This window comes from Sorex araneus, chromosome X (genome assembly GCF_027595985.1).
Source record: "Sorex araneus isolate mSorAra2 chromosome X, mSorAra2.pri, whole genome shotgun sequence".
Lineage (NCBI taxonomy): Eukaryota > Metazoa > Chordata > Mammalia > Eulipotyphla > Soricidae > Sorex > Sorex araneus.
Genome location: NC_073313.1, coordinates 92,333,880 through 92,360,555, shown reverse-complemented (window position 1 = coordinate 92,360,555; position 26,676 = coordinate 92,333,880). Strand labels below are relative to the sequence as shown.

Genomic DNA, 26,676 nt, shown 5'->3' with positions numbered 1-26,676 from the left:
AAATGATATTGGAAAATTGTAAGGCATAATTTCCTTCCTTGAGACTCTTAACTGTATATTTGGGGAAATAAGTTTTTAATGCACAATAAAAATAAATTTTAAAAATACAGGGGCAAGAAATATAGTAGAGCAGGTAAGGTATTTGCCTTGCATGCTTCCAACCTGGGTTCAATGTCTGGTACACCAAATGGACCCCTAAACCTTCTGTGATCCCTGAGCACAGAGCAAGGAGTAAGCCTTAAGTACAGGTGGGTTTAGTCCAAAAACAAAAATGCAAAGATTTACAGAGATGCAAAATTCTTTGATATAACTCTATTAATACTGCATGGATTAAAAATGGGAAATTCAAGAGAAAGTCAGGTATTTTGACTACTTTATGGGTCTTGATAGATAGGAAATTTTAATAATGGATAGCGAGCAGAAATAAAGGCTCTGCAAGACTAAAACATCTGAAGGAATTCTATAGCATACAAGGAAACTATATGTTGATTCAACCTAACTTTATTTTAAATGAGAAGCAACAGGTATATCAATTGCTTACCCAACATTTAACTATGGATATATAGAGTACTGGTAGATATTTTTGTTGTCTCTATCACTTTAGTGATGGCCTGCAACTCACTTAAGTCACACAGAGACTATTTTCTTTTTTTAAAAATTTTATTGAATCACCGTGAGATAGTTACAAGCTTTCATGTTTGGGTTGCAATCTCACAATGATCAAACACCTATCCCTCCACCAGTGCACATTCCCTACCACCAATATCCCGGGTATACCTCCCCCCTTTCCCACTCTCCCCCTGCCTCTATGACAGACAAGAGACTATTTTCTTTTTGTGTAGGGGAACATGTTTCCAGAAACATACTTCCTCTGTAGGAAGGGCTCTCTTAAAACATGATCTCAACCAAGTTTTAAATGAAACACTGAAAATGTTCACAATGCAACCATAGAAAAATGTAAAGTATATATTGCATTAAAATATTAACATAAATAACTTCAGTGAGGGGAGACGTGCAACACTGTGATTGCAACTCAATTATAAACATTGTTTTCCAGAGATATGATGTACATCATCTTATTCAGAAAATAGAATTTCTACAGAAGTGTAATTAACTTTGCTTTATGAACTAATTCTACCCTTTTTACAGAAATTAGCCAAAGGTTTACAAAATGACTAGTGCCCAGTGAAGACTACAATGCGATTAGCTATCTAGAGGGAAGTATTTTTTCCTTTTTATATACTAATCCTTCACACACAAAAGCAGTTTTTAATTTATGTTGCAGTGGCAACTGAGCTGCAAGAAACTGAGGCTACTGACATCTGGCTTGATAAACCACATGGCTGTGAGCGAGCTTATAAATTAAATTATTTAAGTATCTCCATTTAATTTTCAACATCTCTAAGGACAGGATGACAGACTGAAATGTGTCAAACCCAAAGAAACAGGCTGAAATTCATCTCAAACATGACACATAAGTAATTCAATAATACTGCACATTTTACAACCAGACATGAAAAAAATCATTTCTCCCAAAAAATATAATCTGTGGTGCCCTAGTAGAATATTGTTATAGAATTCCACAAAAAAACATAAATTAGCATTTAAATAAAAATTCCTTAAAGAAAATATTATTGCCTTGAACATATGACTATGCAGGGAAATTTCAATAAAATTCATCTAATGTATTTTAGTAAAGTAAGTCATCTAGAGAGTTTTGCCCCCTGTGGAACAATGCAATCCTCACTACTAATGGCATTATTTCATTAATTACTCATAAATCATATAATTGTAGATATCTGCTAGATGCTTTTAAAGAGCTAAGTGCTCTATAGTTGACAGAGAAATGTGTCTATATAGTCTCAACTGTCATTGAGTCCTACCTTATTTGTACTAGTTTAAACTAAGTCCTGGCTTTCATTTTATAGCTCTAAAGAACATTAATCTGGGACCATTTTAGTCTCCCTTTTAGTAGTTTATGAAAATCATATATAAATATAAATGTTGACTGTTGTAGAAGTATACAACCTGACTACAAAACAGATAAATGGCCCAGAAAGAAAGTACAGGGGTTAAGGCACTTGCATTGCACATAGCTTACCCTGATCAACCCCTGGAACAGCACATAGCCCCTTAAATACCTCCCAGGTGACTCCTGAGTAGAGATAGAAGTAACCCCTGAGCAATGCTGGTAGCCCCAAAACAAAACAAAAAGCTCAGATTACACACACGAAGATTACACCTATGCACAAACTATGACATCAAAAAATTGTTTCCAAAAGTAACTTGTTTGTTGTCTTTTACTTAAGAACTAACCTGAACCTCAACCAATCACAAAAATCAAAGTGCACAGTTCCTACTACATTCAAGGCAGCAGCTACACTTTAAATTACTCCTAGTGAGTTCAGAGGATCATATAGGGTGCCAGGGATTGAACACAGGTCAAATCCATGCAAAATAAGCAGTGCTTTACTTGTCATACTATCTCTCCAGCCCAGAAAACCTAAAACTTTTTTTTCTTTTTGGGTCACACCGGCGATGCTCAGGGGTTACTCCTGGCTTTGCACTCAGGAATTACCCTTGGCAGTGCTCAGGGGACCATATGGGATGCTGGGAATCAAACCCGGGTCGACTGCGTGCAAAGCAAACACCCTACCTGCTGTGCTATCGCTCCAGCCCCAAAAACCTCAAACTTTTTAACCATGATAGCTGGAGAATGACATCACTAGTATAAAACTGGAAGTTGGACACTGAAGATGACATTCAATATCAGAACTATAATGTGTTCACCTTTAGAAACACAGTTTCAGATATCAGCATAAATCCCAGAATGTCAGGAAGTTGGAGATAAGGGATCACAGTGCAAGAGACCAAGGTTTATAAAACATTCTTTATACAGAAATATAGCATTTAAGGTTAGAGAGATAGCTCTATAAACTAGAACTCATGCTTTGTAAGCAGGAGCCCTGGGTTTGATCCCTGGTAGCACATGTTTCCCTGAGCACTGCTGGAAATAACCCAAGCTCTGAAGCAGAGTAGACCTAAAGCATTGCTGGGTATGGCCTGAAACCAACACCCCCCAAAAAAAAGAAAAATAAGAATAGAGTCATAAAGGCAGAGGTGAAAAATAATGGAACTTAAGTATAACCACAGTTTGAATAAAAAAAATAGAAAATATCACCATTCTATTCACTCATGGGGGCTTCATGAAACAGTACTGTTATAAGACAAAAGGAAAATAAATGTTTTCAGAATGGCAATCAAACTAGGAAAGAATTAAGGGATAGCATACTATTAGCTCACTCTGATTCACTCTACCTATTTATCACGGATACCTAAAACATTTAAAGACTGTATTTCGAATATACCTATTAGGCAATGTGCTAGAAAAGTCTTATTAGGATCCTTTAGTTGAGGTGCTCCACAATAAATGCAGCTCTGTTAAAGTGTCTGAAAATTTCTGCTATATCCAGAGGTACAGTATAAGATTTGAATGACTAAATTCAATAATACCTCAATTTTGTCTCCCAAATAATGAAATAAATTAGACTTAAAAAAAACATGGGTCTAAAGGATAATAAGGTAAGGCTCTTGCTACTCATGTGACCCAGCCATGTTCAATCACTGACACCCCAAATCTTCCCCTGAGCACTGCTAGTAGTGATCCCTGAGTGTAGAGTAAGGAATAAGCCCTGCTAAGCACCAGTTATAACCAAAAAGCACACAGATATTTCTCCATGCCAGTGGGGTTTTAAGAAAATATTAGATGAAACTCTGAACACTGGTAATATATTCAACTTTGATACAGCATAAGATAAATTTCTTAACTTCTTCTGGCCTTAAACTTCAAAACTTTAAAATAGGAGATGACAATATGCAGTTTTCAAAACATTATTATAGGGATTGAATAGACAACAAATTATAAAACAGTTCTTGGCAAAACAAAAATTTAACTAACTTTTTACATTTTACACAAACACTTGTCAATGACACATAAAAACCTGTATATTTATTAAACATGACATGGGTTAAAAAATTATTGTTCTACTATTAATTAAAATACAAATATGTCAGTCATAAAATTATCTCATTAGAAGAGATAAAAATCAAAGTGAATAGTCATCTATAATGACCTACTAATCATTGTTAAGTAGGAAGTTATTATTAAATAGGAATATTAAATTGAAAGGAAGACTTAAATAGTTTCCTATTTGGGAAATGCAAACTCAATAACTAAAATATTAAATAAAGCATGTTCACCATATTGCCAAACATCAGGAAAAAGAAAACATAGAGAAGATACTCACTTGGTTTGCAAGCTGAAAATTTAAGTGTAAAATTATTATTTAAGGAATAATCTATATGTGATTCCCTTTCCAATTATAGTCTTATTCAAAAGTAATTTCAATAAATAATTTTTAACACACCGGATAATCATCAAGGCTATATGAATATTACACTATTCCACGGCAATTTCATGTCCTCCCGTGATAAATTGACAAATAATGAAGTGAAGGCCAAATGAGTGAAATAATGTGTTTGGATTTTGGAATGAGTTTTACTTAAATTTAGGGACCTTATAAAAAACAATGATTTTCTTAAAGGCTTAAACTAGAATTGCATAAACTCATTACACTGAAAGGCCCAATCATCTAATAGAAGAACTATTGGCAAAATCAGGAAACAAGTAGTATTGGGAAATGAAACTAGAAAAAGATATATAGATAAAATATAAGTGAAAGAGAAAGAAAGAGTAAAAGGGAAAAAGCAGTATCATAACAAATACGTTGTCAAAATTTATGGAGTGCTTAGAAAGAATAGCACCTAGTCATAAATGCTATATGTTTGCTAAATAATTATGTGCTCATAACTCTGACAATTTGACTGGCTTACCCGTGGTACATCATGCACATGCTTGAATGCAGAAGCCTAGAGCAAATGATTACTCGAGGTCCTCTGTAGCTCTGTTATTTCATAGCTCTGTTTCCTATCCTATCACTAGATGAAAAAGAAATCTGTTGATATACTGTCAACACATCAGATTGCTACTGTCTACATCATCACTTTCCATTTAACCTAAATATCTAGAAGAACTGTTTTCAAATGACAGCACTCATTCTATACATTTTCTAGAATTCTTGGGCATTACATACTTAATTTGGTACTAAACATATTAACAACTATTCTTTAAAAATAACTTGTTCATTTATAAGATAGCCCTGTCAGTAAGCTCTACTGTAAATCATTTGGTACACAGCACTCTGTGTTCCCATCAGTAATGAAGCAGGCATTTTTATTCAAATGTAGCAGGATGTTCAGCTCCCAGGATAATGATTAAGTGAAGATCTTTTTTATTCTGCAGACAAAGCAAGATACCTTACTTACAGTTGAGGCTCTCGGGACAGAAATCTTAATGGAGGCCAAGATTTTCTCAGACTTTATGGAAATAGCCTTTTAAAAAGTTTGCATTCTGTAGTCCCACTCTATGACAATTCTGATTCCTTTCTCCTGGGGTCAGAATATTTTTGACAGGCTTCCAACTCCCTTGCTATTCTTTAATAGTGCTGTGATTTCCTCACTTATTTTTCTAATGAATATTTCATATCTGAAGGAAAAACTACTGTGTGTTTACCAAATGACAAAATGACTTACAAAAATGTATTTAACTGAAATTCAGCCTTTCTTAGAATTACAGTCTTCCTTGCGAACCTTCCTCTGCCTCCTCAAACTGTTGTCTGTCAACAATAAAATGAATGGTAACTTTGGGTGCCAGCTTGTGATTACAGCTATAAGCCTGGTGCAAACTAGTACTCATAAGTGACACTCACAGAATACAGTATAAAGATACAATATGGAGATGCTGGCATAAGGGCAAATAAATAAGTTTTTCATTTTTTGTTCATGTTCATTGACAATATAACAAATATTCAAGTATCAATTTGAGTAATTTGAACAAAGTATTATAAAAATATTTATTAATTTGAAAGGGCACAGAAAACTTATTTATACAAATCTTTCATCAAACTCTGAGTTATGTCTATACCATTTAAACAGGTAAGACTTTTGGAAGAAATAGAAAAGAAAATATATCGTCACAACATCATACACAGCGAAAACCATGTATGTCACTAAAAAAAATACATCCTTTAAAATTAAAGTTCACATGCAGTAAAACACGAGTCTGTGATAAAATCAGTAGCTGATATGTTCTTGTAAAATAACTATTAAAAATCATGTGATCTGAGGAAGGAGTACAGTGGGTAGGAAATTTTCCTTGCATATGACCTACGAGTGGTTTGATCCCCAGCATCATATATAGTCCGCCAAGCCCTGGCAGGAGTGGTCTCTAAAAGGAGAGCCAGGTGTAATCACTGAGAAGCACTGGGTGTGGCCCCAAAATAAACAAAAACAAAAATCATATAAGCTAAATAGTTTTGTCTGATGTTTGTCAGACATCTAGCAAAAGTAGAAGCAATTATCTGAAGGTCACCAATTCAACCTCCAGACTACAAAAAAAGACCCTGACTATGTCAAATAATGTGGCACATGTTATGGAATTATAATATCTCTTGGTATTGATTTTTTTTGGTTTTTTAGTCTTTGAGGTGCTTGGGGGACCATATGTGATGCCACGGGATCAAACCAGGATTACCCACATGCCATACAAGTGCCTTACCCTTTGTACTCTCTTTCTAGCCCTATCCCTTGGTATATAAAATTTTTGTCATAGTTTTAAATTTCTTTTACCTTCTTTTTATTTAAAAAATACATAGTAATTCTCAGTATACTTTGAACATGTGTTAAGCTGAAGAGATCATTATTTCAAATTTATTAAGGCAAGACAGGAGATTGGATTTTGCCTTACCTCAAGAAAAAAATTTTGTTGGAAAGATCTTAAACTCAGAGAGATTTTTTAGAAACCACAAAGAGCCATTTCTATTAACTCTGTTCCCATTACCTAAGCATCCAGTTTTGGACTTCTTGTTGGCAAACATAGATACATTTCAGATTATGGTTTATCAATAAACACTTAGCAAAAGCCCAAGGCATTTTTCAGTTTTGTGATTTTGTTCCTGTGTGTGTATGTGTTAATGGGAGAAATAAGTACCTTTTAAAACAGTGCTTTTGGTTTCCTTTAAAGACAATATCTAAATGATATAAGAAAATGAATTGAACTTACAAGTTAAGGTTTATTTGAGCCTTTCTAATAAAAGTGGTTGTCTTACGCATAAAATACAAATATGTAATCAGTTATGAGATGAATAGATGCTAAAGAAAAATGATGGCACAGTTAAGTGTATCTTTTCTAGGACATTTATGTAGCAAATGGCTATAATTGACCATCTCACCTGTTTTCTTTTGTATTAAGATGATTCTAAGTGAATTAAACATCTCTCTAAACATATTTACATATAATAATATTGATAGACTATTTATATATTGTCAATGGATCTATATATAACTATCTCCTTTAAGTTTATTATTTTCTCTCTACATATACACATATATGTGTGTATAGATGCATGTATATGTGAATATACTTTCCTGCACATCTGAGCACTTAAAAAAAACAAGTAATTTATTTTTTTACAGTGCTGAAGAATAAACCCAGGTATTATGCATCCATGAGGGCATGAACTTTACCATTGAGTCATATCCCAAGCTCACTAAGTTTATTTAATTAATCTTAGAAACAACAGTTGTTCTTCTAAAGTCTAATAACTCTGCTCTATTTCTCATCTCACTATTGAGTGTAGGTACTTGGTTCTACTATGGAAATATTTTTTTACCTATTCTCAAAGTTACAATGATAATTTGTAACTTTGGTAGAAATATGTGGCCATTACTAAAATAGGCCACACACCAATAAAAAAAGAAAAAAGGGAAACCTACAGGACACACTTACTCTCCTTACTTAACAGCATTCTGCCATGGCTTTTCTTTTTGGTGAAGAGGAAATGTAGAGAAAGGTAGGTCACAGAAGCGTTCAAGGGGAATTTAAAAATGAACGTTTTGGACTCACTGATCTATACTATAAAAAGGATGACTGTTGGACATGAATAAATTTAACACTTTGAAATCCTTATAGATTTCATTTCAAATGTACAAATCACTAGATGAAACCTCAGTCCAATTTTATCTGGACCTTTATTTATTGAGCTTTTTAATTTTTCATTAAAAAGGAGCTAACAACCAAACTAAGTTACATTAACTTATTTACTTTTAAAATAAAAATGAACCAGGGAGATAGCACAAACAGTAGACCCAATGCTTAGCATGTACGATGCAAACACAGAATTAGATAATAAGGCCTGCAGATGATATGAAACTGAAAAGGATATAGTCAAGCTATAATCATTTTTGATATGTGTTGCACTTCCAGTATCTAGTCGTTAATTTTTTCATATCCCACATCCAGTGTCCCAGTCAGTGTGGTCAGTTATTCTCCAAATTGCATTTAGGTTGTGGATCTTCTTTAGACACCATCATCTCCCTCCATGATCCTGAAATTGGTTATCTCACTTCGCTCCACTCCGTCTCACCACTTCAACCCTACCCTCATGGTTTATTCTAAGGAAAGACCTCCCTCTCCCGACACACACACATGTAGTGATTAATCAAAACACAGGCCTGGTCATGTAAACCATCTGCTTGAAACTCCTCAGATGTTCTCAATTTCCAAAGCAAAAAAGCAGCTCAAATTCTTCAGAAGGTAGGGGCCGCCGGAGCAATAGTATGTTGGGGCTGACCTGGGTTCAATCCCCAGCATCTGGTATGGTCCCCCAAGCACCGCCAGGAGTAACTCCTGAGTGTAGAGCCCAGAGTAACCCCTGAGCATCGTTGGGTGTGACTCAAAAAGTTAAAAAAAACAGAAGGTAAAAATGCCTCACATAATCCATCCACCCCTTTTTTTTTCCTAAAGGAAGGAGAGGGAAGGGAGAAGAGAGAGGAGTGAGGAGGGAAAGGTAAAGAGGGAGGAGAGAGAAAATAGGAAGTTTTTTTTTTTTGCTTTTTGGGTCAGACCCCGTGTTGCACAGGGATTACTCCTGGCTCCTGTACTCAGGAATTACTCCTAGTGGTGCTTGGGGGACCATATGGGATGCTGGGAATCAAACCTGTGTCGGCTGCATGCAAGGCAAATGCCCTACCCACTGTGCTGTTGCTCCAGCCCCAGGAGTTTTGAGCAAAAAATAATTTAGGACTAATCCTAAGAAATAGACCACGACTTTGGGACTTCTTTCTCATACTAAATTCAATACACAACTTTATATTTATCATAAAACCTATGCGAGCCTAATTTGTTAGGATAGTAATTCCTTTATCATGTTCTCTGTTGTAGGTATTCCATGAAATAAAGATAATTTTCACATCTTGCCTTTCCATATCCTTGCAAACCATACACTAAAACTGAGGAATGAGGTGAAATGGGAATGAGAGGAAGAGGCAAAGGTGGTTCACCGAAGTTCAGGCAAAGCAGGCTATTCTCCACCCACATCTGAGAACATGAGAACAAAAAATTGTTATGTATTACAGAACTTTTATAAATGGTTGTACTTTTGTATTTGTTTTTTGGGGGGGTGACACCCTGCTGTGCTCAGGGCTTACTCCTGGCTCTGCCACCAGAGATCACTTCTGGCAGGGGTCTGAGCCCATATACGGTGTCAGCAATGGAAGCAGGTTGATAGCGCAAAAGGTGAGCAACTCATTGCCATCCTACCTCTGGCCCCCAAAGGATTGTGCTTCTAATGGGTGAGCCTTAGATAGACAGAAAAAAAAGTTAATTAAACAAATATGCCTGCACACAAAAATCAGCATGAACCATGCCTTTCGGCAAGCAGAATCTCTAATAACTAGGATTTCTCCCCCAAATCCTACATTGAGCAAACCTCAGTGTACCAGGTCTCAGTTGCCACTGTAATGAACTACCACAGACAGACGTGATGGCTTAAGACAACACAGATTTCTCCTACAGTTCTGGAAGTCATATGTGTGAGATGAGTCTTGATGAGTTCAGTCAAGGTGTCAGCAGAGCTAATACATTCCCTTTTAGAGTCTCGAGTTAGAGGATAATCCTTTTCTGACACTAACAGCTTCTAGGGACCATCACTATTCCCTGGGATGTGGCCACAATCTTCAAAACCAGCAATGTCACACTCGATTCTTCTCATGCTCCTATCTCTGATTCCCTCTTCTTTTATCCTCTCCCACTTTTTATTGGAAAAAAATTTCAATGCTGTGATTACTGAGTTTACCCAGCTAATCAGGAAAAGCTCCTTATTTCTAAGGTGAATTGAATAGCAATCTTAATTCCATCTGCAGTTTTAATTCTGTTATGTGATTTATCATAGTCATAGATTCTGAGATTAGAATGTGAATATCTCAGGGTTCAGGGGGAGGAGCATACTGCACATCATGACCAGTGATTCCTATAGCTTTTATTAGCTGGGGCTATTTGAGATTATGCATATCAGTACCCTGTTGAAGTAGGTTCTGGCACATCAATTCTTTTTTAGAAAATTAATATGAATGATATGAGAACAAAACCTTATACCTATTACAAGATCTTAGCTTGATTATTTTATCTTCTTTATGGATCAGTCAATCCTCACCTCCCGATCATAAACATGTGATTGGAGAGCATGCTGATTTCGTTTCCCTAGCACCTAGCACCATGCCTTTCATAGAGTAGAGTTTTATTAATGGCCTTTTTGTTTCTTGGCTGGTTGGTTGATTCACCCCATGCTTGGTGTTGCTCAAGGCCACCCCCAGCAATCACCACTAAGGAGTGAGCATGACAATCAAGCATGTGTGCTATTCCTGGTCACCTCAAAGACAACAGAGAGAAGAGGAGTGGTAAGGAGAAAAGTTCCCTTAAGTTGAGAGTACTCAAAATTCAGTTTACAAATCCTGCTTAGATCAGTAGTTCTTACTGGGGTACAACTGACACTGTGGGATTCTTAGATGTTTGCAAGAAAAAGAGGAGGAAAAAAAAGAGATTTGTTAATGTTTTTCATAGTAATGAATAAAAAATATTCCCTCTGTAAAATAACATTTTAGTGTGTGTCTGTTACTTAGTTCAGAGTTAGAAATCTCTCAACAACTGAATCTTGGGTCAAAGAGGAGAGGGGTAACTGAACAAACACTATCTTAAATTTTCATTTAAAATATACAGCAGAAACATTTTTTAATATTTCTAAAACGAATCATCCAACAGCAGAATAAGACAGAATAATGGGCACCCTTCCCCTAAACCCTATGAATTCTACTTGTATTTCATCTCAAGTCAATATGAGGAAAGACACTTCTAAAATACTATGATTCATGCACATCATTTACTGCTCTTTCTTTCAGTTTGATCAGAATAGCCATTTTTATATAGGAATATTGAATTGTTGATATTTTATTGCATTTCCACATCTCATTATTATGTATTAAACACTATTATTTATGGCTTCTACTCAATCTGATGTGAGACAGAAAAATTATTGAAGGCTTGGCCTCTCAGGAATAGACATTTTATAGGGATAAAGGACTGACTGGGATGAGTCAATGGTCCTTCAGCTGCCCCTCAGATCATTAACTCCAAGTGGTTATTTGCTCCAGGCACTGTCCTGTGCCCAGGTTGTTATTGCTGTGATATGCAGATGAAGGAGAATATATTTTAAGTGCTTTAATATGAACTCAATGCTCATGAAGGGTGCCAGATTGAAAGCATTGGAGTCTGAAGTCATTGGGTTATGCACATGGCTGGTTCCAAGTTACAGAGCTGCTTGACCTTGAATGACCAACTTGCAAGAGAAGAAAAACATACAGTTTTGCTGAATTTCAAGAGACTGACAGGAGCAGTAAAGCAGCATCCCAAAGTGAGGTATTTTCTCAAAAAAGAAAATGAGATAACTATTTCTATTCAAAGCTATTTACTATTATGCCAATACTTGGAGGGGGTGGGTGAGAGGGTGTGATAGTGAGCTTAAGAAACAATTATTCTATGATAAAAGATAACTTATTTCCAATGCACCAAGCCACTTAAACAGCAATATTTTTAACAACTGGTGTGTGTATTCTAACTTAATGGCCAATTTTGATTGCATTTTGCATACTTGAAAAGAGGCCTTAATTTTCTAAAACACATATAATGCTTGAGCAAGAGGAATGTCAGAGCTATCAGACCTACGCTTTTATTATGTATGAGAAAACTAAAGCTCAGAACAAAGTCCTGTGGGGAACTATATAATATTGGAAGTAGAGGATAGGTTTAATGATTATCAAGCAGTCACGTTTGTACCATACCATGTCTCTCTCTAAGTGAGGGAAAGTAGTTGCTGTCTATACCGTTTAAGTATTTAGTGACAATTATTTTCATAAGTATTAGTTCTTTGGGCCTGTTAGGCTTTCTGGTCTATTCATTCACATTAAATTAGGTAGACTCATTTTTCAAACATTTAAACCTTCTAAAGTGGGCAAAGAGATAGTACAGTGGGTAGAGAAATTGTGTTACATGTGGCCAATCGAATTCTATCACCAGTCTCCCAAGACATACTAGGGGTGATCTCTGAGCACAGAACCAGCAGTAAACTCTGAGCACTGCCATATATGCCCCCAAAATGAAACAACAAAATTCAAACCTCTTAAGGAAAAAAAAAAACTTTGGGGATGCGATATTATAATAAGGTATGTATGTAACCCTATAATTGAGAGTTTTATAAATCACGATGATTAAAGTTAAACTAATAAAAATTTAAAAAAACAAAAACTTTTAGTTATACCACATATCTACACAATTCCTGAATGCCATTTTGCTTTCAAAAAATGATATGAGTGTGAAAATCTCAACTTTTGTTTTTTAACCTTCCACTTACTTTTTAATTTTACATTTATTCCTATTATTTGATATATTTGGTAAAATCTTAAATGGCTATTGCTCTAAGGAATGGTAAATAGAACTATGCACACAGTTAAAACAGTAAATTCCATTTTAAATTTCCTATATCAACTTATAATGTTAACTAACTGGAACCCAATTTAAAAGACCCTTAATCTACTTGTAATTTATTTTCCAAAGGGCAATGCAAATTCTGAGATTTTAAAGATTTTGTTTTTGTATATTTTCATTTCTATGTACATCAAAGCTAATATCAAGTTATTCCAGATACTTAGGACAAATTCAGATAGCCTTTTGACTTCTTTTACAAATTATAATAAGAATTAATATTTGGACAGTAATATGCTAAAATGTCAAATATAGATACCCAAAGGAAAATACCTGTGCTTTCAATTTACTACTTACTAAGAACTTAAAACTATCCAATACTTTGAATAAGTATCAAGAAAAATGAAAGGAAAGTCCAACATAAAATAGAAGATTTTGACTAATCTTAAAGTTTCCTCTATATTGCCACATTTCTCACATGTTCTACTTAATTGTGGTCGTAGAAGCAGTCACTTTCTCAGTATTCTAGATGAATTCTATGTAAAGCAGTACATAAAAGGGAAAACAAAAACTTTCACATAGTGGGTGCTCAACAGATATTTGTTCACTGTATAGATCAATATATAGATAGATTAAAGAAAGGATTGAAGAGTATATAAATGAATGCAATACCACATTAATGCATAGCTATATCTATATCACTTCAGTCTACCCTAAAAGTTTAAGCCATTTGCTTTGGTAGCCAAATATATATTGGTAAAATAACTTGAATGGAAATATATTTTTCAGTGATGTAGAGAAACATTTTTTTAAGTCAATGAAAACTGCTAAATGGTTTTCCAAACATCTTAGATCACTGCTATTCTCTCCTACTCTGCAAGAATTTTCTTCATTCAAGGAGACCCTGGTTTTGAGTATTTGTATGTTGGAAGGTCTTTCAGGTATATAGGACAGACTTTTTATTTGTTTCTGGACATACTGCTAACAGTTATGAATTGTAGATAAAGCTTATCATACAATAACCAAATAGGGTTCTTAACATTTAATCATACATTATTTCACAGGCAATAAATAAATATGAGTGATTAAATAGGTGGGATATTCTAGTTTTTTCTCATTATCTAGCTCTGTGATCAGTTCCTAAAGTAAATTTTAGAGTAGAATCAACTTACCTTGATAGAGTCAGAAGTTGTGGGGCAAAAGTAGACTTCTGATAAATTACACCCGTATAATTCCTGTAAAAAAATTAGGCCAAATTATACTTCAAACGTATGTACAAGTAGGTCCAAAACAGTATACAGGGGAAATGGAGAAGCATATCTCAGGCGATGGTAGGAGCTGGTGTGGAGAGTGTAAGTATAACATTTTTTTACAATTAACAAGGGATAAAAGCATCAACTTATTTAAAAGTCTATCTATACTCAAACAATCTAACTTTAAAAAGTTATATAAACCAGTGCCATGTGAATTCTTTTGAAAGTTAACTGTTAGGAGTGTAAAAAAATGACCTGCAAAAAACAGTCTTCTTGAAACTTCAATAATATTGCATAAACCAATAGAATTTCTTAATTTTGGATGAGTCAACCTACAGGATTATGTCTTTTCTCACCTACAAAGACTCTCCCTGCTAAAATATATTGTGTTTAATGCAATATGTTACTCGTTTTGAGATGAAATGCCCACAATTTCTGAAGATCTTCACCAATGCAAATAACTAATATGAATTATACTTTCTCATATTCCGTTATAGTTTACAAAAACTTCCATGTATTCATGTGAATCATTAAAATAACCATGTTATAATATTAGGAAGCTGAGGCTTAAAGAAGTTAAATGGCTTTCAGAAAAATCAGTTAATGTCAAAGCCAGGTCTTGAGTCTATGTCCTTACCTTTTTGGATCAGTGTGTTTCCAATATCCCCCATGAATTCCTTAATCAAAAATTATAAGTTGACTATTTATCTCCATAAACCATGCTTAATTGGGGGCAATAAGCAGAAATTGTGCCAAATAACTATTCCACTAATTTATACTACATGTGAGACTACTCCTCCCTTTGATTTATATAGTTTCCAATATTAAATCACATAGATTTATGACATATGAACTTTTAAAAAACACCTCAAAGTAATGTAAATCGGTATAGTTAATTATAGAGGGCAATTTGTCATTAGATACAAAAAGTCTTACCATATTCTCCCTTATGATTCAGTTAAGTCCATGCATATACATTTATAGACAGTTTTCAAAGATGTGTATAAAGTGGCATATATGAGAATTTTCTTTATATATTCATAATACTTCTAATAGCACAGCGGCTAGGGCATTTGCCTTGCATGTGGCCAACCCAAGTTCGATTCGTCCATCTCTCTCTCAGAGAGCCTGGCAAGCTACCTTGCTTGCACAGCAGAGCCTGGCAAGTTTCCCGTGGTATATTCAATATGCCAAAAACAGCAACAAGTCTCACAATGGAGACATTTCTGGTTCCTGCTCGAGCAAAACGAGTAGTAATGGGATGACAGTGATACAGTGATTCATGATACTGAAAATCAACTTAATGTTAAACAATAGTAGTTTGGTTTAATAAATCCAGGAACAACCATATAATGAATTGCTAAGTAGATATTAAATATAATATAGAAACTGTTAGGATATCAATTATTGTAGGATAACATTGGTTTGTTCTTTTCCGTCTTGCTGCAGGGAGCTTAGGTTTACTGGGTTACTCCCATCACAGTGCTCCCATTCCTCTGTGTTTGTTGTAACTTCTTTCTTTGTGTTCTGTTGACTTGTAGATATTGTTTTTCTCTTCTTCTTAAGTCTTTTGCATAGTTAATTCAGAGTAATGTCCTTTTTGTATGGACAGAGGAAGACAGTAAATGCTATGCTTTTGTAACGTGGGAGTTAATTGACTCTCAATGATATTTACCTCTTGGGCATCTGTTCTCTCAATTTAAGCCCCAATTGCCCTAACTTCCTAGCATCCCAAAAGCAGGGTCCCAATGACAGACTACATGGACCCAGGGCAAACTCGGGTTGACCACATGCAAGGCAAATGCCCTAGCCACTGTGCTATTAGCAGTATTATGAACTGAACATATCAAGAAAATTCTTGTATATGCCACTTTATACACATCTTTGAAAATTGCCTATAAACGTATATGCATGGAGTAACTGAATCATAAGTGAGAATATGGTAAGACTTTTTGTATCGAGATGACCTGGTAGCACACAGACCATCACTTGCTCTGGCATTGAGATGGCCCTGGCCAAAGTGCCATAATGCTTAACTATTATAAGTTAAGAGCATGGTCATGGACAAATTCTGTCATGATCCAAAAAGTAATAACTAGATTCGGACCCTGCTATGATTAGAAATGTTTAATCTAGCCTGAACATTGTAGTCTGAGTCTGTGGCAAGATGTTCCCAGGAGAGCCACCCTTCAAGCATCGATATGTCTCTTACTGTGTCCATACAAAAATAACTAATATTAAGGAGTATAATTAAGATGTTCATTGAGATGTTAAGTTATTGGACTGAGGAAAGGAGCAAAACACCTTAAGTGGTATTGTGCCCGTGAGCAAGGGAAGGGCTTTTTTATGTTTTCTGCTGGACTGGGCATAGCATCTATCCCCAGTGCGAGCAAGTTGGGGAAAGACCAGTTGAGGAGAGATGAGAGAGTTGAAGGGGTTGGGAGAGAGAGCAGGGAGCAAAATGGAGCACAGAGAGATGAGCAGGAGAGACAGGAATGAGGGACAGTGTGAGATTAGAATGGGGGGCTCAGAGAGACTGGAACAGGTGTGTGGGGAGAATAGAATAAATGGCAACTGAGCAACCAAGCAGCTTGGCCCTCGTTTCCTCCTCTATCTGCCTCATGGCCTGGGCTGCCCTGGTGGGGTGGGCAGCCCGAGACCACCTCGGACCCGGGTGGCAATGGGAAGAGCCATCCGTGAATTTACTAGCCACCCGTAGATTATATAAAATCATCGTTTGATAAAACTTCTACCAATGCCTCTAATTTTCTTCTTTAAATTGTATGCTAATAGTTGGAGGAGGACTGAAACAATTTTTTATGTTTCTGATTGTTTTTCACCTGTCACTTTCAACATGTCACCTTTCTGTGTCACTGTCACTTTCCACACATTTAAGTGTGTGTAAAAATGTGGTATTTATCTGTGTGTATAGGTTATGAATATCGCAATAAACTAACAGTAACGTGATAATCAAAAAAGGACTTTATAAAGTATCTGTAATGTGAGACAATTTAGGAAGATATATACAGAGAAATACATATGTGGTTTTCTTCTCTGTATTTATATTTTTAAAATTTTTCTATAATAAACATGTATTATTCATTTTAAAAAGATGTATTTTTTAAATTCTTCAAAATTCATTTTAGGAAGGGCAAGCATAGAGAATTAAATAGAAGCAAAAGGAAAGAAAAACTTTATACTTCAAATCTCAATATATTATGATTGGCACTTAATTAACCTTATGGCCCCAATATATCAGTCAAGTATACTGCAAAACTACTTTATATTTGTGGGAAAATCTCAATAGTAAGGAAAATAATTTTAAATTTTTATGTGGTAAATCGACAGAAGACAATATCTAAATGCAATTTTTGTGTAGGTCAATATAGCATCATTGTCACCTTTGCCAAAGATCACTAAAGTCACCTTGCAATGATAATAGAGCATTATATTATTACTAATGATCTTCATATACAATGCACTATCTATAAATCATTTATAATAGACTGAAGTGGTGATCTTGATTAGTTACAATCTAATTGCCTGATGTGCATTTTTCATTATTACTAACGTTTCTCAAAAAAGGCATACTTCTGCTCAAGTCTTCTTGTAGTTCCAAATTACTCTAAGTTAGAATCCTTCGAAGGAAGACCCTTCAGAAAGTACTTAGATCGAACTACAAAACATATTCCTAACACTTGCACCACATATACCAAAATAGGTCTGTAAAACTTTGCTCCATATATGTAAATTGATTTTACAAGGAGGATAGCATGTAACGCTTAAAAAATAAACTGCCCTTGGGGTATGAGCAATAATACAAAGAGTAGGCCACTTGCCTTGAATTTAGCAGGCCGGGGGTGTATCTCTTACAATCCAAAAGCCTGTTCCCCATCCCCAGAGCCTACCAGGAGTGCTTCCTGAATGAAGAGCCAGGAGTAAGTCCTGAGAACTGCCAGGTGTGGACAAAACAAACAAAACTGTCCTCTGTAGCATTTTTTGCCCTGGAGATATGCTTTGACTTGAAGAGGGCTGGGAAGTAATAAGGTCACTCTCTCTTTAAATTTTAAATTTGGGGGTCATGTCAGCGATGCTCATGGTTTACTCACTCACACTCAGAAATTGCTCCTCGAGGTGGGATGCTGGGGATCGAACCTATAGCTGGCCACATGCGAAGCAAACACCCTACCCGCTGCACTATCTGGCCCCAAGAGGACTTTTTAAAATGGTACATTTCTTCTCTATTTACATCTCAATTGCCTTCAATATGAAGTCTATGTGTGCATGTTCCCATCTGTGATTAGATAAAGACCAGTTATAGCATTTATCTGTGGAGTATACATCAGATTACTTGCCATCTTGCCATCACAATTTCTCAACATGTACTACTTTCCCCGCCTTTTACTTCTTTATTCTACTCAGGAATTCATTGCTTTTTTTAAAAAAAAAAGCCGGTAGACTTTCTTAATACTGCAGGTGAGAAACCTACCCTAAAAGGGAAAAAAAACAAAGATTATTGGACAGGACCATAAGTGAATGAAATGAATTTTGCATAACAGAGGCAAAAATAGTAGGAACCACGAATGTTGGATAGGAATCTCACAGAACTGATTTTTGGAGATAGAGTAGATCCTCTAAACATACCTCTAAATCTGAACAGCTCAAAGGAATCATCTAATCCAATTTTTAGTGAAACTACCTAACTACCTTTTGCCTAGCTCTACATAGAAAATAATATTCTACATTGTTCAGTTCTTAGACTCAGAACAAAATTGTCATCTAAGACTGGCTATAGTGATGAAATGTATAAATTGGAAATCACCAGCAAAAAATCAAAAGTGATCAAAAAGATACAATAGAAGAATATGCAAACACATCACTATACACATACACCACACACACACACCAAACACATCACCATACACCATACACCAAACACATCATCATGTTGTATGAAAGATATTTCTCAGATATTGTAAAATATAATTTTATTTAGGAAATAAATTTTGATCCATTTTTAATAATCACTCATTTTTAGTATTTTAATTTTTTTATTGAATCACCTGGGTTTCAGTCATACAATATTACAACACCCACCCCTTCATCAGTGTTCATTTCACACCACTAATGTTCCCAGTTTCCCTCCTGCCTGTCATTCCCATCCAATAAGTCTTCCTTTATGGAAGACAGTTTTCTTCTGTCTCTATTTCCTTCTTAGTCACTCATTTTTATATACTAATTGTAACTATGACACATATACAAACACCAATTCTTTTTTTTCAAGGTCATTGGGCCTCGTTTAGTAACACTATTTTATTAATAACTATATTTTTACATATTGCTATGCAAGCTTGGAAACATCTGAATGCTATTTTTCTAATGACAGATTTACTCAAGGCCCTTGTATAAACTGTTAATAATGGAAACAGTTTACCCATTACAATGATCAGGTGCTCTCAGACAATTAATGATTCAATACTCTATATTGCCATTTCTCCCTCAAGGCCAAAAAGGTTCTAGGTCAACATTATTGGCTGCAATTTCTTTTCTTTTATTTCTGGCAATATGGGCATTTACAATGATGAGATCTGCCAAAAATTATCAATGCTATTTTTCTTCTTATCTGTTATGGCAATGACTAAGCCTGAATAGCCAAGTAATCTCCAGTCTAACTTCAAACTACATGACATAAAGATATATTTATTTGTTTTACATAAAACAAATTATATTATTTTATACCTTAATATGAAGATGCCTTAACTTGCCTACCTGTTCATGAATATCCTGTTCAAATACTGATAGGATAACCAGTCCTCTTTCATCCTCCATTGGGTGAAGATTAGATCAGCAGATTTTCTTTATCTATATCTGTAAACCCCTCAAGAAAAGGCTAAAGAACATTGATCCCAGTTACAATGGGTATATTCCTCTTTCTCCGTTCAATACATTAATCCTCATTATCTACTACTTAAACTTCACTTCTTAGATGGGATTATTTAAATTTTGTTTCTATGTATATACTTAATTTGCAAAGTATTTTCTCTAACAAAAGTTATACAGACTTAATACAGAAAATCTGGAAAATGCAGGAAGTTTTAAGAAAAAAAATGGCCCACCTCTCCCAAACAGAAATGATCAGGTTTCGTACTTTTATGTACTTATTTTCAGTCTTTATATTCTTTCTTACATATTAGGTATATATCTTTAGTTTTATCATTAGATAGCATAAAAGAACTGATTTCCTATTGCTATAAATTTATGCATATCAAGTTTAATAGCCATAAAATATTACATTGTCTAAATGTACCATAAATCACTTAGCAATTCCCTTGTTGAACTTTTCGGTTCTTTTATTTTCTGTACTATTACAAATAACATTTAGTAAAAATCTTAGTAAATAAAGCTTTTTCTACATTACACATTATTTCCTTAGGACCAATTCCCCAAAGCAGAATTACTGAGTCAAGTGGAATGAATATTTTTAAGGCTTTTGTTGCAAACTGCCAAATCAAAACCAGCTAACACTTAATCATGCATTTATTATTCATTTATTTATTCAACTAATTATTAAACACTACTATATACAAGGCACTGTTAGGTAATATGGATGTAGTAATGAAGAAAAGAGTCACAAATTCCAGTCCTCATGGAATGAATAGTAAACTTGATAAATCATAAATAAAAAATAGTGTGATGAGTAATATGAAAGAAATTAGAAAAGAATGGGGCCAGAGTGATTGTACAGCAGATAGGGTGCTTTCCTTGTTCGTGGTCAACGTGGGTTCAGTCCCTGGCTTCCCATATGGTCCCACAAGCACTGTAGCACTGTCATAGCAAGCACTACCAAAAGTAATTCCTGAGTGCAGAGCCAGGAGGATCACCATATACGGCCCCCAAAACAAAACAAAAAATAAATAGATAATGGCATAAAAATGACTATGTTCATGGAAGAACATATGAATAAGCAATCAAAATTTTAAAAATCTGAACAAAGTGAGAGTAAACCTCATAAATGTTAGAAATGTCAAGTTCAAAATATTAATGAGTAAGGTTTGGTGGCATGTCTCATATCCCAATATAGAGCCATGAAGCCATGACCTGAATAATATAGGGCCTTGTGGACCATAGTAAGACTCTTAATTATTTTAATTTTAAGTATGTTGAGGACCAGCAATTGGAAGACACAGAGTGTAAAATGACAAGACTTTATTTATACTGGGGCCAGAGTGATAGTACAGCAGGTTTGTCTTCCATGTGGCTGAGCTGGGTTCAATCCCTGGCATCCAATGTGGTCCCCCAAGCACTGCCAGGAGTAATTCCTGAGTGCAGAGCCAGAAATGAGCCCTGATCATTGCTGGTGTGACCAAAAAAGAAAAATAAATGAAAGACTTTATTTATACTTTAAAAGTAATCACCCTGATTGCTCTGTGGCAGCAAAAATGTGATTATACTAGCTTATGTGAGAGATAATCTGCTGGTTTTCTCTAAGATGTTAATGGCAAGAAGAAAATTGTTATGACAAAAATACCATTTTTAGAGAAATAGTCAAGTTCTGGGTGATATTTTCATATTCGAAGCATAAAGAAACAAAGCAAAGGAATAGACAATCCCCAAGGAAAACAACTCCTGTGATAGTGCCATGAGAATCAACAGAGCTGACCTGGGGACACTGGGGGAGGGTTACTGACCCCTGGTGTTAGGAGTAGTGAAGCAGCATTTTAAATATAAAACAACACTGTGGAAACTTGTAAATCATAGAACCTCAATAAAATTAATTTAAATTTTTTTAAATAGCATAGTCAACATTGCTTGTTCATTGTCAACGTCGAGTGTGATGAAAGATGAATTAAGACTTTGGACTTGAGAAGATCCACTGAATATTCTCTTAAAAACTAAAAAGAAAAACCTTGTGCTTAATGCTTCTAATTTGCTTTTATTTTTCCTTTGTTTGGGGGTCAGACATAGAAGTGCTCAGCTGCTACTCTTGGCTCTCTGTTCCCGGAGTGCTCAGGTTATCATGTGGTCCCAGGGATTGAACCAAACCTCCAGCACACAAAGCCTGTGCACTGCCCCTCTCATTTCATTCATTTTTAACACTCAGCTTTTAAAATATCTACGGGCTATATTTTCTTTTAGGAATTATCTTCTTATCCCTCTTCTTAGATGGAACTTGTAAGTCCTTTGTTCCAATGCATCTATTTCCCTGTTTTCTGATTTGCCCCTTGACTCTCATCACATCTTAACTTTCTTACAGGCTCCTCTTATCTCAGCATTTTCTTAATTGTGGGTTTCTCAAGATTCTACACTGCTCTTCTTACTCTAAATACAGTCAGTAAGTGAACTCAATGATGATTTCCACTGTGACATTGAGTCTTCCTCCAGACCACATATTCAGATACGGTATTTACATCAGAATTAAAATTATTTCCATTTGGATATCTAGGTGGTCATATATTAAATAAATCCCATTTTGCCCATCAAAACTAAATTTTTCTTGTTTCTTATATAGTTTACTGGCATTAAGTTCCCAGACGAAATTTCTCAGTCACTTTTTCCTCTCTCTCACCCTCAACATGGAACTAGTTTCCAAGTCTCATTGATGTCATCCTATGAATGGCACTCAAATCACCCCACCCATCTTTATGGTCACTTGCTCCATAGTCTCATAATTCTCACAGTCATAACACTGCCTCTAAGTTACCTTACTGCTGCTACCCTTAGTCCATTTTAACCCATACTGGGTGTCATTTCACTAAACCAAATTTGATGGTTCACCTCCCTGATTTATGAAACACTTTGTCTAATTCAGTAGTCTCTGTTACAATATTCTATGCTGCATAATTTTGGATAAATCTCAGAGTAACCACAATTCTCCAACATAACTCTTCACTCAGGAAATTCCTAACACAATCATTTTGTTTGACAACTATGGAGTAAGCATATTCTACAAGTCAGACATATAGAAATAAAATAAAACATTATATTTAACATCTGTTTCCTAGACCTGCATAGGAAATAAAGAACCATGAGTCAAGAATCTCTATTACTAATTTAGCTTTCTGCCCTTTCACAATCGTTTTGCCATGTGGAATATACTTCTCTATATTATCTAACTGAAAAAAATTCTTAAAAATCTAATTCAAATTACACATCCTTTATAAGTCTCTATCCACCTTTGAACATCAGAGCATTCTTGTTATTCTCCTAGAGCATCTATTAAATAATAAGAATATCCCATATGTGCATCCTCTCAACTATATGGTAAGTATGTTAAATATCTTTGTGTCTGAACAGAGATAGCCAGAGAATAAAGTACTTCCATTGCATGCTGCTGACCTGGTTTGATCCCCGATGGTACATATGAACCCCCAAGCACACCACGAAGACTAATCCCTGAGCACAGAACCAGGAGTATTCCCTAAGTACCACCAGGTATAGCAATACACACACAAACACACATATATTCTTGCATCACTAGAAAAAAATAACAAAATCTTTTGGTAAATGAATGACTAGAATAATGAACAGAAGTTTGTACTTAGTGATACTTTTATTATATAAAAACAAAGACCACTTAGTATTCATAATACCGAAGGTTTCAGTAAAAGTGGCCATCTTCATGAGAAGTGGAAAGTCTTTTTTAAAAAGTACTTGAGACCTCAAACTGAGTGTCCCAAGTCACTGTGTAAAGCTTTTTCTACCTTTTCAATCACAAAGTTGTTCCAAGTATTTTACTAAATGTCTGGGACCAGTGTTCTCTCACTATGTCTTTCACCATTTTACATGTATTCTTAAGAATGGTGTATTTCATGTTTTTACAGGAGCACAATTTTTTTAAAGTCCTCTATTCTGTACTAAATTTCCCTTAAAACATATCCCTTGCACTGAATTCTAAATGTTTACATTAAAATTAACTCACTTTCACAAGTTGTCCAATGTTTCCTCAAGACACTATCTCAAATAGGGAAAAAGAACAAAACAATGAACAAAATGCAGCACCCTTGTGTTAGCACTTCATGGATTTAAAACTAAAAATAAATGGTGTCACACCTAAGTGTTGACATTTTATTAGACCAAACATGAAAGATATATTACAAATGTACAAACAATATATGGATATATGCATGGAGTAAATTTGCAATAAAAATAAGGTTGGTGTTATTTTAGACTCTACCCAAGATAAATCATAATTCTCTTGTATATAAATAACTTGTCATTTAAGAAAAAGATTAATTACTCCAATACTTTAGTGACTGTCCTAAATCTTCCTGTTTTTCAAATCTTAACACTATCTCAACTTTTGGAAATAGTAAGAGACACACAGTGAAAAGCAAGGAAGGAGGCAAGAAAATAAAGAAGGAAAGGGGGGAAGAGACGAGTGTATGATTAAACTGATATTTCAAGGTGTAAGAGTCCTTTCAATTCTAAATAATAGGTTTTCAATTGGCAAATCAAATGCACAGTCTTCTCCCTTAGAGGTCACTAGATCTCAATAGTGAAATCAATACTATCTTTCCAAAAGAAGTTTCTTTATTTGATTTACATAACAATTCCGTGACCAGCATTTCCCTTCATTCTTAAAACTCCAAACATGCAATGAGTCACAATCAGAAAATATATTTATTTCAAACACATAATAAGCAAATAAGTGCATTTATGTTTCTGTGCATTCTGCCTACAAAATCCATGTCAAAATGCACATATATTTTCTAATAAATATTTCTTTAGAAAAAAATAAACAATAAGCACAAACAAAACTATAACCGGTGCTGGACAATAGAGAAGTAAATCTTACACCCACACATTTGAATGCTTGCAATTAGACAGAGTACAGTTTAAAATGAAAATAATTTTACAGAAGGATGGAACCCTGAAGCATTCCACCAGTGTTTTAAGATCCCTCCACCATTATCCCACAGTCCTTTCCTCTCCCCTGACCACCTCAGTCAGGAGGTTCTATTGCTCTATAAACCTCATATTAAAAAAATCTGTCATTGTCACTGTCACTGTCATCTCACTGCTCATTGATTTGCTGGAGCGGCCACCAGTAAGGTCTCCATTGTGAGACTTGTTGTTACTGTTTTTGGCATATTGAATATGCCACAGGTAGCTAGCCAGGCTTTGCTGTGTGAGTGTGATATTCTCGGTAGCTTGCCGGGCTCTCTGAGAAGTATGGAGGAATCGAACCTAGGATGGCCACATACAAGGCAAACGGCCTACTCGCTGTGCTATTGCTCTAGTCCTCTAAAAAGCTAAAAAAGAAAATCAAATTTGTTTTCAATAATCAATGCTAAAGGAGGTTTAAGTAATAATGTTGATCAGGCACACTTTGTGATAGAAATTGACTTAACTATGGACATTTCAAGGTTTTATTTTTAAATTTTACTCACCTTGAATTATAAAGTCATTCAAGATTGTATTTTAGGCATACAAGGTTTCAACACCAATCTGTTCACCAGTGTCCACACTTGTCTCCACCAATGACCCCCACCATTTCCCTCCCACCCACCAGTCTGCCTGTTTTACAAGCTCATTTTTCTAACTTTTGGCACTATGGTTCACAGCACTGCCATTTATAAGGTTTCATGCATAACACTGCATCTCTAGCTTCCTCTCCTCCACCCAGCTGAACACTTCCACTTCTGTCTTCCACTGTAGTCCATCCCTCTCTATCTGCACATCCTCCTAAGTAGGAAGATTCCTATGGAAGACCAGTTTCCAAGTTATTTGTTCGCTTTGCCTTTGGGCATTTGTTATTTCACCATTGTTTCTTTATATCCCATTCATGAGTGTGCACTTCTCTCTCGAACTTCACTCAGCATGATACTCTCCACATCCATCCACATAAGCAGCAAATTGCAGAATTTAATCTTTCTGGCTGAATACTATCCCATTGGGCATACATACCATGGGTTTTTTATCCAGTCATCTGCTCTTGGACATCTTGGGTTGTTTCTAGATTTTAGCTAATGTGGATAATGCTGAAAAGAACATAGGGGTGGCAAATATCTTTTCTCCATTGTTGTTGGAACTTTGGGTATATTCTAAGAAGTAGAATTGCTCGGTCAAATAGGAACTCAATTCCTATTTTTTGAGGAATGTCCATATTGTTTTCCAGAAAGGTTGGATCAGCTGAAAGTAGAATCAGCTTTGAAAGAGGGGCCCTTTTTTCCCCTGCATCCACACCAACACTGGTTGTTTTTGTTCTTTTTGATGTGTGACAGTCTCTTTGGTGTGAGGTGATATCTCATTGTTGTTTTGATTTGCACTTCCCTGATGAAAATGCTCTGCATCACTAATCATCAGGGAACATTTCAAGTTTATAAGGCTTCCAGTCACTGTGTGGTTGTAGTGTATTTATACACCTCTAAATTTAAACACAGGTGGTAATTAGCAAGATTGAGACACCTTTAATAAGGCATCATCATAGGTGCAAAGGATGTGTAGCATAAGATGAGTTCATTATCAATAACTTTCCTGAATTAATCATCT

The 26,676-nt window shown here is 35.3% G+C and overlaps 1 protein-coding gene across 1 annotated transcript in view; it reads right to left on the bottom strand.

Moving 5' to 3' along the window:
* TENM1 (teneurin transmembrane protein 1) overlaps positions 1–26,676 on the bottom strand; it is a 1,051,200-nt gene that overhangs the window by 1,017,181 nt on the left and 7,343 nt on the right. The window contains exon 2 of the mRNA XM_004606346.2: positions 14,104–14,166. The gene's annotated coding sequence lies outside the window, so the exon portion shown is untranslated. The remainder of the gene's footprint in view (positions 1–14,103; positions 14,167–26,676) is intronic.